At 39.7% G+C, this 13,347-nt stretch overlaps 1 non-coding gene across 1 annotated transcript; it reads right to left on the bottom strand.

Annotated features, from left to right (window-relative positions):
- Positions 1-3,171: 3,171 nt before the first annotated feature.
- On the bottom strand, positions 3,172-3,244 carry TRNAA-UGC (transfer RNA alanine (anticodon UGC)). The gene has a single exon. It is a non-coding gene; the product is annotated as a tRNA-Ala (tRNA).
- Between the last annotated feature and the right edge of the window lie 10,103 nt (positions 3,245-13,347).

Here is a 13,347-nt window from a genome sequence, read left to right as displayed (position 1 = left end):
TCATCATGGTAGAGGCTTACCGCATCCAGGAGAGCTTTGTTGAGGTGCATGTATACACAGATCCGCACATAGGAGGTGTATCGCTTCAGCTTTGTCTCCTCTGCTACTTTGATGAATTCGCCTAAGCCATTCCCAATGTCTCGCAAAGTGTCTTCGTCCTAGTACTCCAAGGGGAGAGAGTAAAGGTGCAACCACACCGGGGCCCAGCTCAGATCTTCTTTGTCCGGGTTAAAGCGCTCGATCCATCCTCTTAGGTATAACCCTGCGACGTTGAAGAAATAAGGGCCTCCATCCAATACTCTGTTTCGGTCCTCCAGACAGTTGAAAATGGCAGTAAAGAAGCCCTTGGGCCCTAACTGCAAAGTTATATGCCCCTTTGGCTTCCATTTGGCTACGATCCAGCCGTGCAGCGCTTTCTCCGTTGGCCAAAGGCCTATGAACTTTCCTATCAAAGCATGATCCCTCATAAACTAGATCTGAGTGTTGATTCTCTGACTTGGGAGCTCGATTTTGGGTCTGTCAACTGCTACCGGCTTGCAGGTGGTTGACGTCACTCGTGGTTCTTCACTTGTGTTGTTATTCGTCGGCACATTTTCATTCTCTGTTGCTGTGTCTTCTGGAGGGTCCTTCCTGACATTTTCAGTCTGTCGCAGGGCGTTTTCCGTATCAGCGGGGGGAGGCACCATGTCCTCCCCCTGAGGGGGTTCCATTGTGCGGAAGCTGTGCCTAAGTGTGCTGTAGATGCCTTATAGCTGGAGGTAAAATGTTGAACGGTGCAGTTTATGAGGGCTTGCCAGTTGCAGAGTCGCGTCAAACCCTAGGCGCTCTCAAACCCCAAAAAAATTTCAAATTCACCAGCGTCTCAGCAACAAATTCTTATTTCTGTTGTTTTAAAAAAAAAAATACCCAGACTTATTTCTGCTGATCGAATTCCTCTGGCGGCAAGCTCTTCGACAAGCCAGGCTCTGGACAAGGCCAGCAACAGCTCCTCCTCGACAGCTCTTCCTCTGGCGGCGAGCTCTTCGACAAGCTAGCAACAATGTAGCAACACTCCTCGACGGGATATTGCCTCTAGACAAGCCAACAAACACACGCAGGCTACACAACAACACATAATGGCCTCCTCGCTCCGGTGGTCAATCGCAGAGAGAAACTTTGGCTTCCTCGACGGATGGCAACAGGCAGCAAATGGGCCTCCTTGCCAGTCCACGTAGAAAACAGGCCTCCTTGCCAGTCCACGTAGAGACACGGGCTCTGGCTTCCTCGACCAGCACGCAGAGGCACTCTGGCTTCCTCGACAAGCACGCAGAGGCACTCTGGCTTCCTCGACAAGCATGCAGAGGCACTCTGGCTTCCTCGACCAACACGCAGAGGTCTTCGACGCACAATGGTGCCCTCCTTGACGGCTCTGGCAGCACGCAGAGGTATTCGATGGGTGGCAAGCTCTTCAAGCTCTGGTCCACGCACACGCAGAGAGCAGAGAGCATTGGCTGGCCTCTTCGTAACATGCAGCAGGTCCACGACAGTTCTGGACAGCCTCTTCGTAACACGCAGCAGGTCCACGATGCAGTGTTGCCTTCCTCGACGGAGTGTTGCCTTCCTGCTCTCCTCGACGCAAACCAACAATTCTTTCACCAGCGTTCGCCTCCAACTCAACTCAACTCCTCTGATACCATTTGTAGTTACAAGAGGTTACTAAACAAGAAAGAAAATGAAATTGAATACAACCACACAAGTAAAAACTCAAGATTTACATGGTAAAAACCTGATAGGGTGTTAAGGAAACATCCACGAGGCAAGAGATTGGAATTTCTATTCAATCAATAAATGATTCTCCATTACAATAGTTCAGACATTCATCAGTTTTATATGAGCCTCCTCAGTTACATAATTGTTGATTTGGTATGAAACTAACTTGTCAATAACTAATACAATTTTACCCAAATTTACATTAATTAGTTGTCAATTACTAACAAGCATTTGCTATTTCAACAATATCGTGATATTTGTGACATAATTGAGCATAACTGCATTGGTTGTAAGCTATTTAGATACAATTTTAGATACATGGAAATTGACTGCAAAAGATGATATGCAAATACTGCCGTATTATTTGGAGTATCAACCTCCTCTTTACTTATAACTTTATTATTCAACATCCACATGACCCCGTATTTTGATGCCATTGTCGAAAGAGTCTCCATCATTATGGTTTCATATTCCAGTTGGAATGGACAGAAATGCACACTAACCGTTTTCTCATTTCTCATCTTTTAGAGAAGCAACATCAATTAGTTTTTTCTTTCTTTTTATTTTACAATGAAATCGGCACTTTTCAGTCTATGGAGATCTGCATTCATACTGCTTGAGAATTTCGTATTATAATGGTATTTGCATTGTTGAGACTAGATTGCAAGTTCAAAAGTACTTGGATTCATGTCTACTAGCTACATTTGATCCATTTTGCAGTCTGATTTTACAGAGTGACTACTTATATGAAGTTTACATGTGCAGAAACAACAAACTTACTCATACCCTAAGAGACTCTGAGACAGTTAGTTCTTCTCCGTTCCCCTGGTTGAGTTTGGGTTTCATCTGTGAGCAGATATGGGAAGAAGCACAAGCATGTTGACATGAAAGCTGTCAAAGGGTTGGACAAGGCAAATTTCCCAGGGTTTATGCTATCTCCATAATCACAATTCATCTTCCTGAGACCTTTTTCTAGCTGCAGTTGCCAAAACTTAGACATGTCTTTATCAAACTTTGCAGTTGCCAAAACTTAGACATGTCTTTATCAAACTTTCCCGGCAGGGACTACCGCTGCATGCAGCTGTTGTTTGATATAAGAATTTACATAATACATGGAAAACCAAAATGATAGTTAGCGATGCTAATGATCCAAATTCTTAAGAGTTGCAATTATCCTCTATTTGTGGAAATGAATTTGCATTGAGTTCGTCCATTCTACTCAGAGGTTTGCGCTGTGCTGTCTTCCACTGAATCGAAGACAGGAGTTGCGATTATCCTCTATCTGTGGAATTGAATTTGCAACGAGTTCGTCCATTCTACTCAGTGTTAAATATTGAATTTGTTCATCCTACTCCGTGAATCCCTGATTGGTTTGCATGTTGATCAAATTTTCCTCATAAAAGTGCACTTGAATTTCTGTTTTGGAGATGCGGGGTATCGAACCCCGTACCTCTCGCATGCAAAGCGAGCGCTCTACCATGTGAGCTACATCCCCAATCTGCAGCAGTTATTGCTCACAAATTTCCTAATGGAGCAGAGAGATCCACAATTCACCGATCCACAATTCACCGCTACCTAGGTGAAGCGTCTGTTCTTTAGCGCATGCAATTCTGTGTGCATATTCAAATCCAACATATTATTATAACATTAAGAAAACAAAGACCTTTGAAACAACGAATATCTGGTTTAGGAAGTTGTAAGCAGAACTTGGGCCATTCTATTCTAATGATGTAATACAGCTCTAAAAACATTTTGCATCAATGGTTTCAACAGCTTTTACTGTAACACCCAAAAGTAATAGAAAACCTTAAATACCAACGCTAACTTTAAACTTTGCGAAACCTATGTTTTGTTTGTCAAAAGTAATTCAAAAAACTTAAATAAAATTTTTAAATTTAAATTTTGTGTAACCTCGGTTGTGTTTGATAATTTTTATTTTCATTTTATTTTAATAAATCATTTAAAAAAATAATATTCACTAATGAGGATGATAATATAAATTGGATTTTGGGGTTGAAGTATGCTTTAAAACTATTTTTGTTTGATTAAGAGTTCGCTTCCTCAGACGTAAGGAAATAGGGTAATGGCCCAAGACCCAGAAGTATATGGGAGGAGGAAACAAGTTAACGGCCCAAGACCTAGAGGCATATGGTAGGAGTGAAAGTCTGCTCCCTTACGGACCACCAATGGTTTATTCCAAGTGGCGTGATTTTCTTTAAATAAAAGTGACGAGTGACTCTACAGGTTAGCAGCTAGAGATAACTGTTCTCATTGCTAATTTGACCACTAAATTATAATAGATTTTCTCACTTTATATATATATATATATATGATTTACATCAAACAATTGAAATCAAAAATTGATAAATGTAATATAAAATGAAACAACATCACTTTATCCATAAATTCCGAAAATTTTATCACAAATATTATGTAAACCTCAATCCAAGTAGTACAAAGCTACACAAAATATTAGATGGCTAAATAGTTGAACATAAATCTGCTCCAACTACATTTTCAAATTGAATAATCTCTCAAAGAATTTCCAAACAAAAACCTTAGATGTGCAACACTCCGTCCCAAAGCCAAATTATGGGATAAAAGAAAACAAAAATCCAAATGTATATTGAACATCATTGTGTTTGTAGGTTTTTATATAAAAAGATAACAAAGAGGGAAAACAATATGTTTGACAGAGAACAATAAATTTTTATAATACAACATAATCTTACATAGTCATAGCATAATTCACCTGCTTTTTACCAAGCCTAAGCCTTTTGTTATGGATTTGAATTGACTAGTCCCCGCATGTTTGGAAGTGCCCCATACAGACACTACAGCTAAGCGAGATAGGCTTTGGGGATACATGGGTTTAAAATTTCAGGACTCTGTTAGCTACATTGGAGTTGGAAGTGTTCACATTTCTTCAATGTGCACAATCTTGCTGGTCTAAGTTAAATGGAATGGACAATTCAGAGTATTGTCTTATTTTTTGGTTTATTAATATTATTTTTTGGTTTTGTTTTTTTTGTTGGTGGATGCTTGTTTGTTTTGTTTCGAGTTTAATTAGGATGGATTGTGGTTTGAATTTCCTTATTCCTAGCATGCACTAGTCTTTGCTAGCAGTCTTTCATTTTCTATTCTTTTTTATTTGTCATTCTCTGCTTGTTGGCCTTGTCCGCCTTGGTTTCTTAGAACAACTTGGTTTTTACATCTTCCCAGCTTCCTCAGCATTATTTCTCTAAGTCATGGGTTGTTGTGGGCAAGCTATTGTGCCTAGATATTTCATTTTTGGTGCAACATGCCTCAATAGTGAATGCACAACTAACGACGGATTAGTGGCAAAGGCCTTTAGGCCAGGCTGCGTGCTCAAGCTCGTGGCCAGGAAACTATTGTCATCTTCCATTCTACCACCCCCTTGAAATTCACAAAGAAATTCGTCAACTTGAAGCCCTCACAACCAATGACCAACAAACTTATTTGGATTCATAAATCTAGCCAATTGGGTTCCCGACTCTAGCCATACTAGGGAAAGGTGGAACTAGTACCAAAAATCTATCACCCTCAATTGATAGATGAAAACTCTTATGGTAGGGTCTTCAAGGAAAAGCATGGAGACCACAATGATAACATCTCTTCTTTGAACGAAATCAAGTGGGTGTAATGATATCAATGCTCTTGTCTTACTAGTTTGGATGTCCAACTATCTCATCTTGGAAGTCATATTCAGTGTAACCTAAAACCTCCTGCGCTAGCTGGTACCAATGCTTAAACCCAAGTCTAATTACCTCTTCATACTCTTGATATCATGTTATGCCTTACGGCAATTTTTTTGTTTTGTTTGTGTAGTCCAGTATATGTAGTTTTAATAGTCTCTAAGTACCAGATGTTTTTATTTAGCATTACTTGAGCTACAGTTAATTGTTAACATATCTATTTCCCTAGTGATAGATTGATGTGTGTCAAAATTTTAAGGAAATACAATCTTTAATTCAAAAAAAAAAATTGATATAAAATACATTATATAAAACTTACCCCAAAAAATACAAAAGTCAAATGTTATGACATAGACATTTATAATAAAATATATAAAGTGATACTTAAAAAAAAATTAATTAGAAAAATACAATTAAAATTGTAATAAAAATTCTATAATGATATCATATATTTAGGTTGATAGACATTCTATTATGATATCATATATTTATGTTGATAGGCATTCTCCTATTGAATATTGGCAAATTATTTTTCCTTATAAATAAATAAACATTCCAAAATTTTAATTTAATTATCGGTGATTATTAGATGGATGGTATAGATTTAACCTCCACGAAATATGCCAGAATATTCATAGTAATATTCACAGATCAAGGGTTAAGATTTATCTCCAAGTTGTGTTTTTTAATTAATTCATCTCAAATTAATTAATTACAGAAAATGTCATGTCAACATGTGTCATATTGGGAATGTGGTATTCACAAGACATGGTATTGGCCTATGGTATTGTAACAAAGCATGTTTACAAATTAAAATTTTCCATGGTAAAGTGGGGTGAATCTTCGTGGTTAAGAATATTATTAAATAGTAGTACTATTTATTGATATATTTACTATGTATGTGGATTGATAATAGTGGTGAATGTTTCTAATGGACACTCCACCCTTTATCAGAGACTAAACAAAGCATAATGATTAGAAACGAGTGCAAATAGGATTATATAGGTGCGAGGAAAGGAGAGAGGAATGTTAGGTTTGCTAGGGCAAAAAGGAACATTAGAATGACTATTAGAGAAAAAAATAGTGTATTATGAATAATTTGATTTTTTTAATATTTAAAATAATGTATTCCTATTTCACAATCCAAAATAATTTTAAAAATTCAATATTTTAAAATTCAATATAAATTGAATTTTGGGTCATACAAAGTGTATCTGCTAGGAGAAAACTGCATGCAGTTATGGCTGCTAACACAAAATTAAAAATAGTCACTTCAGTGGGAGGGTGCTTGAACTTGTGATGATGGCTGATACATAGTGTGATTCCTATCTTAACATACTTATAATATGGAGTCATATGAATCGATTACAGAAATCAACAATATTTCATTTTGCAATGTACATTAATTTCTTGAAGTGTTTACACATCCTTAACCCCTTGAATTTCAAAGTAAAGTATTAAGCCAGGGTTTAGGGTGACTTATTTACGAGATTTAAAACTCGACAAGATTTGACTTATTTACCTGCATCATGATAAGTTGATATGGCATTGGCCATATCAACCAGCTCACAAAAATAGAAGAAGAGATAGATCAATGACTTCAAAAATAGCCTCTTCGAGGGGGCAACCTCCTTTACATTACACAAATGAACAATTCTTGGATGATTCAAATGAAAAAACCTCCTTTCTATATATAGGAGTTGTTGACGGTGCTGGACCCGCCAACATGTCAGGGGATCTCCCCGGTAAGAAGTCCCAACTAGACCTCAGATCGTTTGGAGTAGGAGTCCTAGCAGTGGGTAGTACGGTATCGCCTTGACTGTGGTTGCGCGTAGAGGTAAGTAAGATGTCTTTGTTGGAAGCAAGGGTGTGACCTTGTAGCAAGTCAAGGAAGGTGCATGAAAGGCTCTAACACACGGAAGGGGAGAAGAGTGCACCCCTTAGAAGCCTGTGATAGCACGCAACTTGAAAGGGAACACACAAGCTGAAAGACATCACGAGATGGAAAGCAGGATAGTCGATGATCCAAAGTGATAGATTATACCAACAACACACTTCGATAAGATTCATACAAACACATACGGAATATTCGATACAAACATGTGTAAATTACAGCTACATACATCATTAGAGTAACCAGGATAATCAAACTACAATAACAATATATGCATGAAATGTGTTGGTTCTGTTATATTAAAAGAGTGAAAGATCAAATCATACATACAATCATGACAACCACTAGCCCAGATAGCAGAACATTACAGTCACTACCGCTTGCTCCTCCAAAGAGATGTATTAGCTCTGCATTGTGGAGAAGCCAAGGCTCATTACAATACACTCCAAGCTTTCTCTAAGTTATACCTATCAGAAGCTTGGCTCCCAAAAGCCTGTACAATGAGTTATGAGGTTCTATAAATAACAAAGGGTGGGGTGACCCTTGACATTCCCCTTTGTGACTCTTCACCTACCCTCGTGACTCTTCAACTTACACATGACTGTTACATTCTACTATTGACACTTGGTCTTTCAATTTACAACATGTTTACAATACAATTTGTACATGTACCCATGTGAGACAAAATAGGCTTGAGTAAGCCATGCAAGACATCACTAAGACTCAGAAAACTGTGGGAAGACTAACTCCTCAACATCTTATCGATGATCAACAGTGGTGAACTGATGCCAAGCTTGGTAGTCTGTTATGGTGTCCACGTACTCTGTGGTGACATCCTTCTAAAAGCGAACTCTTGCCTTTGTTGCATTTGGGTACACTAATTTGGCACCTCTATCCAACTCATCAGATAACATGCACATCATGGTCTTGAGTGCGGTTGGACCAATGACATACTGATGTATAGTGTTTGCGCTCATCTGCAAGTCTGCGTTGGTGGCTATGCACATCAACTAATCAATGTACATGTCCAATGCCAGTCGGACTTGGTTCTTTGTCTTTGCCTCGGTGAGTGTGCCAATGGATGGGATCACATGCGTGCGCACAATAACATACATGCTCCTCAACACTCGTTCATGTGAAGCGTATAAGCTGGTGATGAGCTACAGGAGTTCGTCATAGTTCTGTATCTGACTCTGCATGTGTGCCTTCAGCTCCACTGCCTTTGGCTTCATCATCTTTGGCAAGTGCAATGGGGCTCCCTTGTACCTCATTGTCCATACCTGCATGTGATAAAAAACAGTGTGTACGTCTGACAAGATGTGTGATTTCCTAGCACAACGTTGCTGCCAACTGTTCAGATGGACAACTGACTTATGCACAGTGACGAACCTGAAGTACATCTTCTGCATGACTGTCTCGAGAGACTATACTTCATCAAGTATCGCTTTCCTCAAATCTGCTCTGGTAGATGTTGTAACTTTCTCTTCTCCCTACTTGGTTGCTTGTAACTCCTTAGCTATGCGCTCGTTCTCAGCTATCAAGAATCTAACACTTGAGTCGGTGGCTCTGGCATATGCCTTAGTAGCATCAACCAATGCAACTTGATCTCTGCGCACATCGTACACGATCACTCATTCTTCAAACTACGCAGGAGATACATGAACATCTGGAGTGGGCACTCTGCATGACTGCACAAATCTGTGTTGTGGTTCGTCAAAATATATGTTGTGCACATCTGATTCCGGATTGTCCTCAAGGATTTCAGTGTCTCCTTGATCACTTGGGACTTGCTCTACTCCCAAATCTGGTGAAGCCAATGGAGTGACCTCTTGGTTTTGAGGCATGAGGTCAATGTCCCGATCTAACTCTGGCTGAACCACATCTGTGTCCATCTGTTCCAACATTTGTTTAATCTCTTGAGAAAATTCCTGCTCTTGCGACTACTCACCCTGTCTGCTATGTGCCAGCTGTTCGGATGAATCAATAACCTGTATAGGCACAGTTTCATCAATGTGTGCATGTTTCACCTCCTGTTGTTCTTGTTCCTGTTGTGCTTCCTTCTCTCTTCTGCACAACTCTTGTTCTTCCCTGAGTTGTTGCTTCAACTCCTGCAACTCCTTTTATGCTTCCTCCAACTTTTGCTTCTCCCTCTGCCTTTGCGCGATCCTTATGTCTCATTGTCACCTCTTCCCCTCAATCTCCAAAGTTGCTCTTAACACAAGTGGATCTGCTTTGAACTTGTAGCTTTGCTCCGCCTCAGTGTCATCAACAACCTTCCTCTTTCCTTTGTCAAGCACAAGTCTGCCACCCTCTGCTGCTGCTAATGATGTTGCTGTATGAGATGTTTCTTCCTTCTACATTGCTAACCACTCTACAACCATTCTGACTGGTTCATTGAGCCTTGAGAAGTTATAGAAGTATCTCCATGGGTCTTCCTCAAGCCAATGACATGCCCCGTGGATCCAAGGATGATACACTCTTGCACAGTGGTCCTTCACTAAGCAATGTGAGTCATATGGATTGAAACTTCTAGTGTCGAAGGTGAACCTCTTGAATTCCTCCGTCTCGACCTCAGCATGCTTGATATTCTGGATCTCATACAACCTGATCCGCAAACGAAGAGCGAGCCAGGGTGCCTTCTTCTTCCTGTGCAGTCTCACTGATAACCCTGTCGAGATGTGATATGCAACTTCTTCCATGACTAGATTATCCATGGAAAACTTCGGCAAAACATGCAGAGCCTTCTCCTCGCTGTACATCCAAATGAAGCTTCAAGGGGTGAGGCATACCAATCTGTTATGTTTACCAATGCCTCCATCACTACCTGTGACATGCAAGGTGGATCCTGCTCAAAGATCATCATGTACACCGAGGTGACGAAGTGGTCTGATAATTGTATTATAACTCCACAGAAGCTTCACTTAGAGAACAACTTGCAATAGGTGTGCATAGAGGTTTCTGAAGGTGTCCATGCCCAACCCAAGCCTAAGAACTGCTGGTGGGCGCAAATTGCATCAAGTATGTAAGCGGACATGAAAAGGTTTGCTTTCTTACCCTTGGGCAGATACCGGGCTTCTGTTACTTATCCCTTCAGCTCGAGAGCCAACATGTAGAACTAATTGAAAGGTCTTCCTTCATTCGCTAGTTGATCCAACATAATCACCCAACTCGGCAGGAAGGTCTTTGTACTCTCCTAGTTGTATAAGCAGCATGTGAAGATGACCAAGAGTTGATAAGCCTTCCACAATATCCTTGTCTTGTACACTTGGTTGGGTGTCATCCTAAACTTATATGGCTCTCTCACCTAGCTCTTCAAGATGTCTCTTGAATTTGCACTGCTGTTGGGCCTGGTGAAGGGCGCATCCATTGTGATCATCAGCTGCGGCAAGTGATACATCTCAATAGGAGTCTAAGGGGTCACAATATAATTAGAGTCAACATAAAAATAGTAATGTAAGGGCATAACAATAACAATAGTGGGATTCTATGGGGCACAATAATAACAATATGGGGACTACATGGGCATAACAATAAAAATAAGGGGGCTACACTGAAAACAACAATGAGAGAATACACTCATATTATAGGGACCTAACATGCCCCTCTCCTTCAAAAAAGTGTTTTCGTCAACGCTTGAGTAGTTCTGGATGCTTCTGTATAAAATTCTCATCCTCCCATGTGGAACCGTCAGCAAGTAAGTTCTTACATTTGATGAGATAATATGAAATTGATCGATTTCGTAGCTATTGAGTTTTTGTTTCCATGACTGCTTCAAGCTCCAATGTGATTTTTCCTTCCTCCTCAAGTTCTGTCAATATTGTTTGAACTGGGAGCTTGTCACCTATAACCTTCTTTAACCATGAAACATGGCAAATTGGGTGCACTCGGGAAGATGCAGGAAGCTCAAATGTGTATGCCATAGTACCAATGTTTTGCAACACCTTGTAAGGACCATAATACTTTGGTGATAATTTATTATCCTTCTTAGCTTGCTTGAGGGACATTTGTTTTTATGGTTGTAGTCGTAAAAATACCCAGTCACCTACATCAAAACTTATTTCGCTATGATGTTGATATGCTTGTTGTTTCATTCTATTCTGCGCCAAAGTGAGGTTATCCTTTAAGAGTTGGAGAACTTGTTATTGATGCTCGATGTGATCTTCCACTACTTGAACCTTAGAGTTTTCTCTTAAAGTTGATGTGATGGATGGTGGATGATATCCATAAAGTGCCATAAATGGGGTCATTTTTGCTGCAGTATGGAAGGAAGTGTTATACCACCATTCAACCAAAGGTAACCACTTGACCCATTATGTTTGTTTATCAAATGCAAAGCAACGAAGATATCCTTCCGAACACTTGTTCACTATCTCAATTTTCCCAACAGATTGAGGATTATACGATGAGCTATGAGCTAATTGAGTACCCAGACAAGAAAATAATTCCGCCCAAAAATTTCCATTGAAAATGGGATCTCTATCACTTATAATAATCTGTGGGTTTCCATGTAGCTTTTGAATTGTTTTCATAAATGCAGTAGCAATTGTATTGGCTTTAAATTGATGAGATAATGCACAAAAGTGTGCATACTTGGTAAGTCTATCAAAGACCACCATGATGACACTCTTTCCTTCGGACTTGAGTAAACCTATGATAAAATCCATTCAAACTTCCTAACAACATTGAATTGGAATGGATAAAGGTTGTAACAGACCCAGGGCCTTAATTGTCTCAACTTTATTTTGTTGGCAAACCAAACATTTCGCCACAAACTTTTGAATATCACATTTAAGGCCATCCCAAAAAAATTACTTCTTAACCTTGTGGTAAGTTTTTTAAACTTCTTAGTGCCATCCTGAGGGAGAGGTGTGAAATTCCAGAAGAATATTTTGTTTGAGTTGAGAATTCTGACAAAGGTATAAGCGATCTTTGTACCATAATGAATCATTTTTCTAGCTAAATGTATCAGATGTACTGGGATCTTGTTGTAACTTTTGAATGAGTTCCCACACTTCTTCATCATTCTTCCATTCTTCCCTTGCTTCGGTTATCCAATATGGTTGGTGTTTCAGGGAAAACTAGTGTCGATTCGAACTGCTAGTCCCACTAAGATGGGTAGCTATCTTAGAAACAAACAATGAAAGCCTTTCGAGAGTTCCTTTAAGTGTGATAGATTAGAGGGAAGAAAAGAGGACCAACCTGGATCTTCCGCTTTGATCCTAGCTTGATTTCTCTTTTCCTTGATAGAATTTGCCACTCCTCTCCTACTTGTCCCGCTTCAAAGAGTACCTGTAGAGTCAAAGTAACAGCAAACCATCAAAGCATCTCCATCTAAAACATCATAAACAATGCGGAATCAGAAACACATTGACCATACAATTGCATTCATAAACAATAAGATTCATAAACACACGATTATATGGAGGAAAACTCAAAGAACTTTATTAATAGTAGTGAAAGAGAGGATTACAACCCAGCTGTCTGATCTAGCATCATCCTCCCAGTGTAGAAGCCCTCTTCACCTCATGAATAAGCAAATCACCCAACAATGCAATGTCTCTTCTCACAGATAAACCAACAACACTTCCTTACAAAATACAAAATTCCAGCCTCTAGATCTCTCAGATGAGGGATCCATTTATAGATGTCTTGCAAGGGTGTGAGTTAGCTCTGGGTTTTTGATTAGTGTCATTCCACTGATATTTCTTGGTTCCACTTGGATATTTCATTGATCTCTTACTCATCCCTGGGCGAATTCAGAGATGCAAGTGTCACAGGAGAAGTTTTTGGAAGATTCCATGATCATCCACTTAACAAACCGTCTCTGCCTTTTGACTATTCTTGCTCATCGCACCCCACAGAAGGTCATTTCAGTATGCATCTCACCTAGCTAGTGAGGCAGCCGGTATGCATCGCACCTTGTCCATGGAGCAGTCGGTATGGTCCAGTTTTGGTCAGTTTTGAGTAGTTTTTAAGGTGGAACTTCCG

The sequence above is a fragment of the Pinus tabuliformis genome, chromosome 6 (genome assembly GCF_031772625.1).
Source record: "Pinus tabuliformis cultivar Carrire ecotype Pingquan chromosome 6, CPIR1, whole genome shotgun sequence".
Taxonomy (NCBI): Eukaryota; Viridiplantae; Streptophyta; class Pinopsida; order Pinales; family Pinaceae; genus Pinus; species Pinus tabuliformis.
Note: the sequence above shows the minus strand (reverse complement) of the source record. Positions and strands in the feature narration are given on the sequence as shown.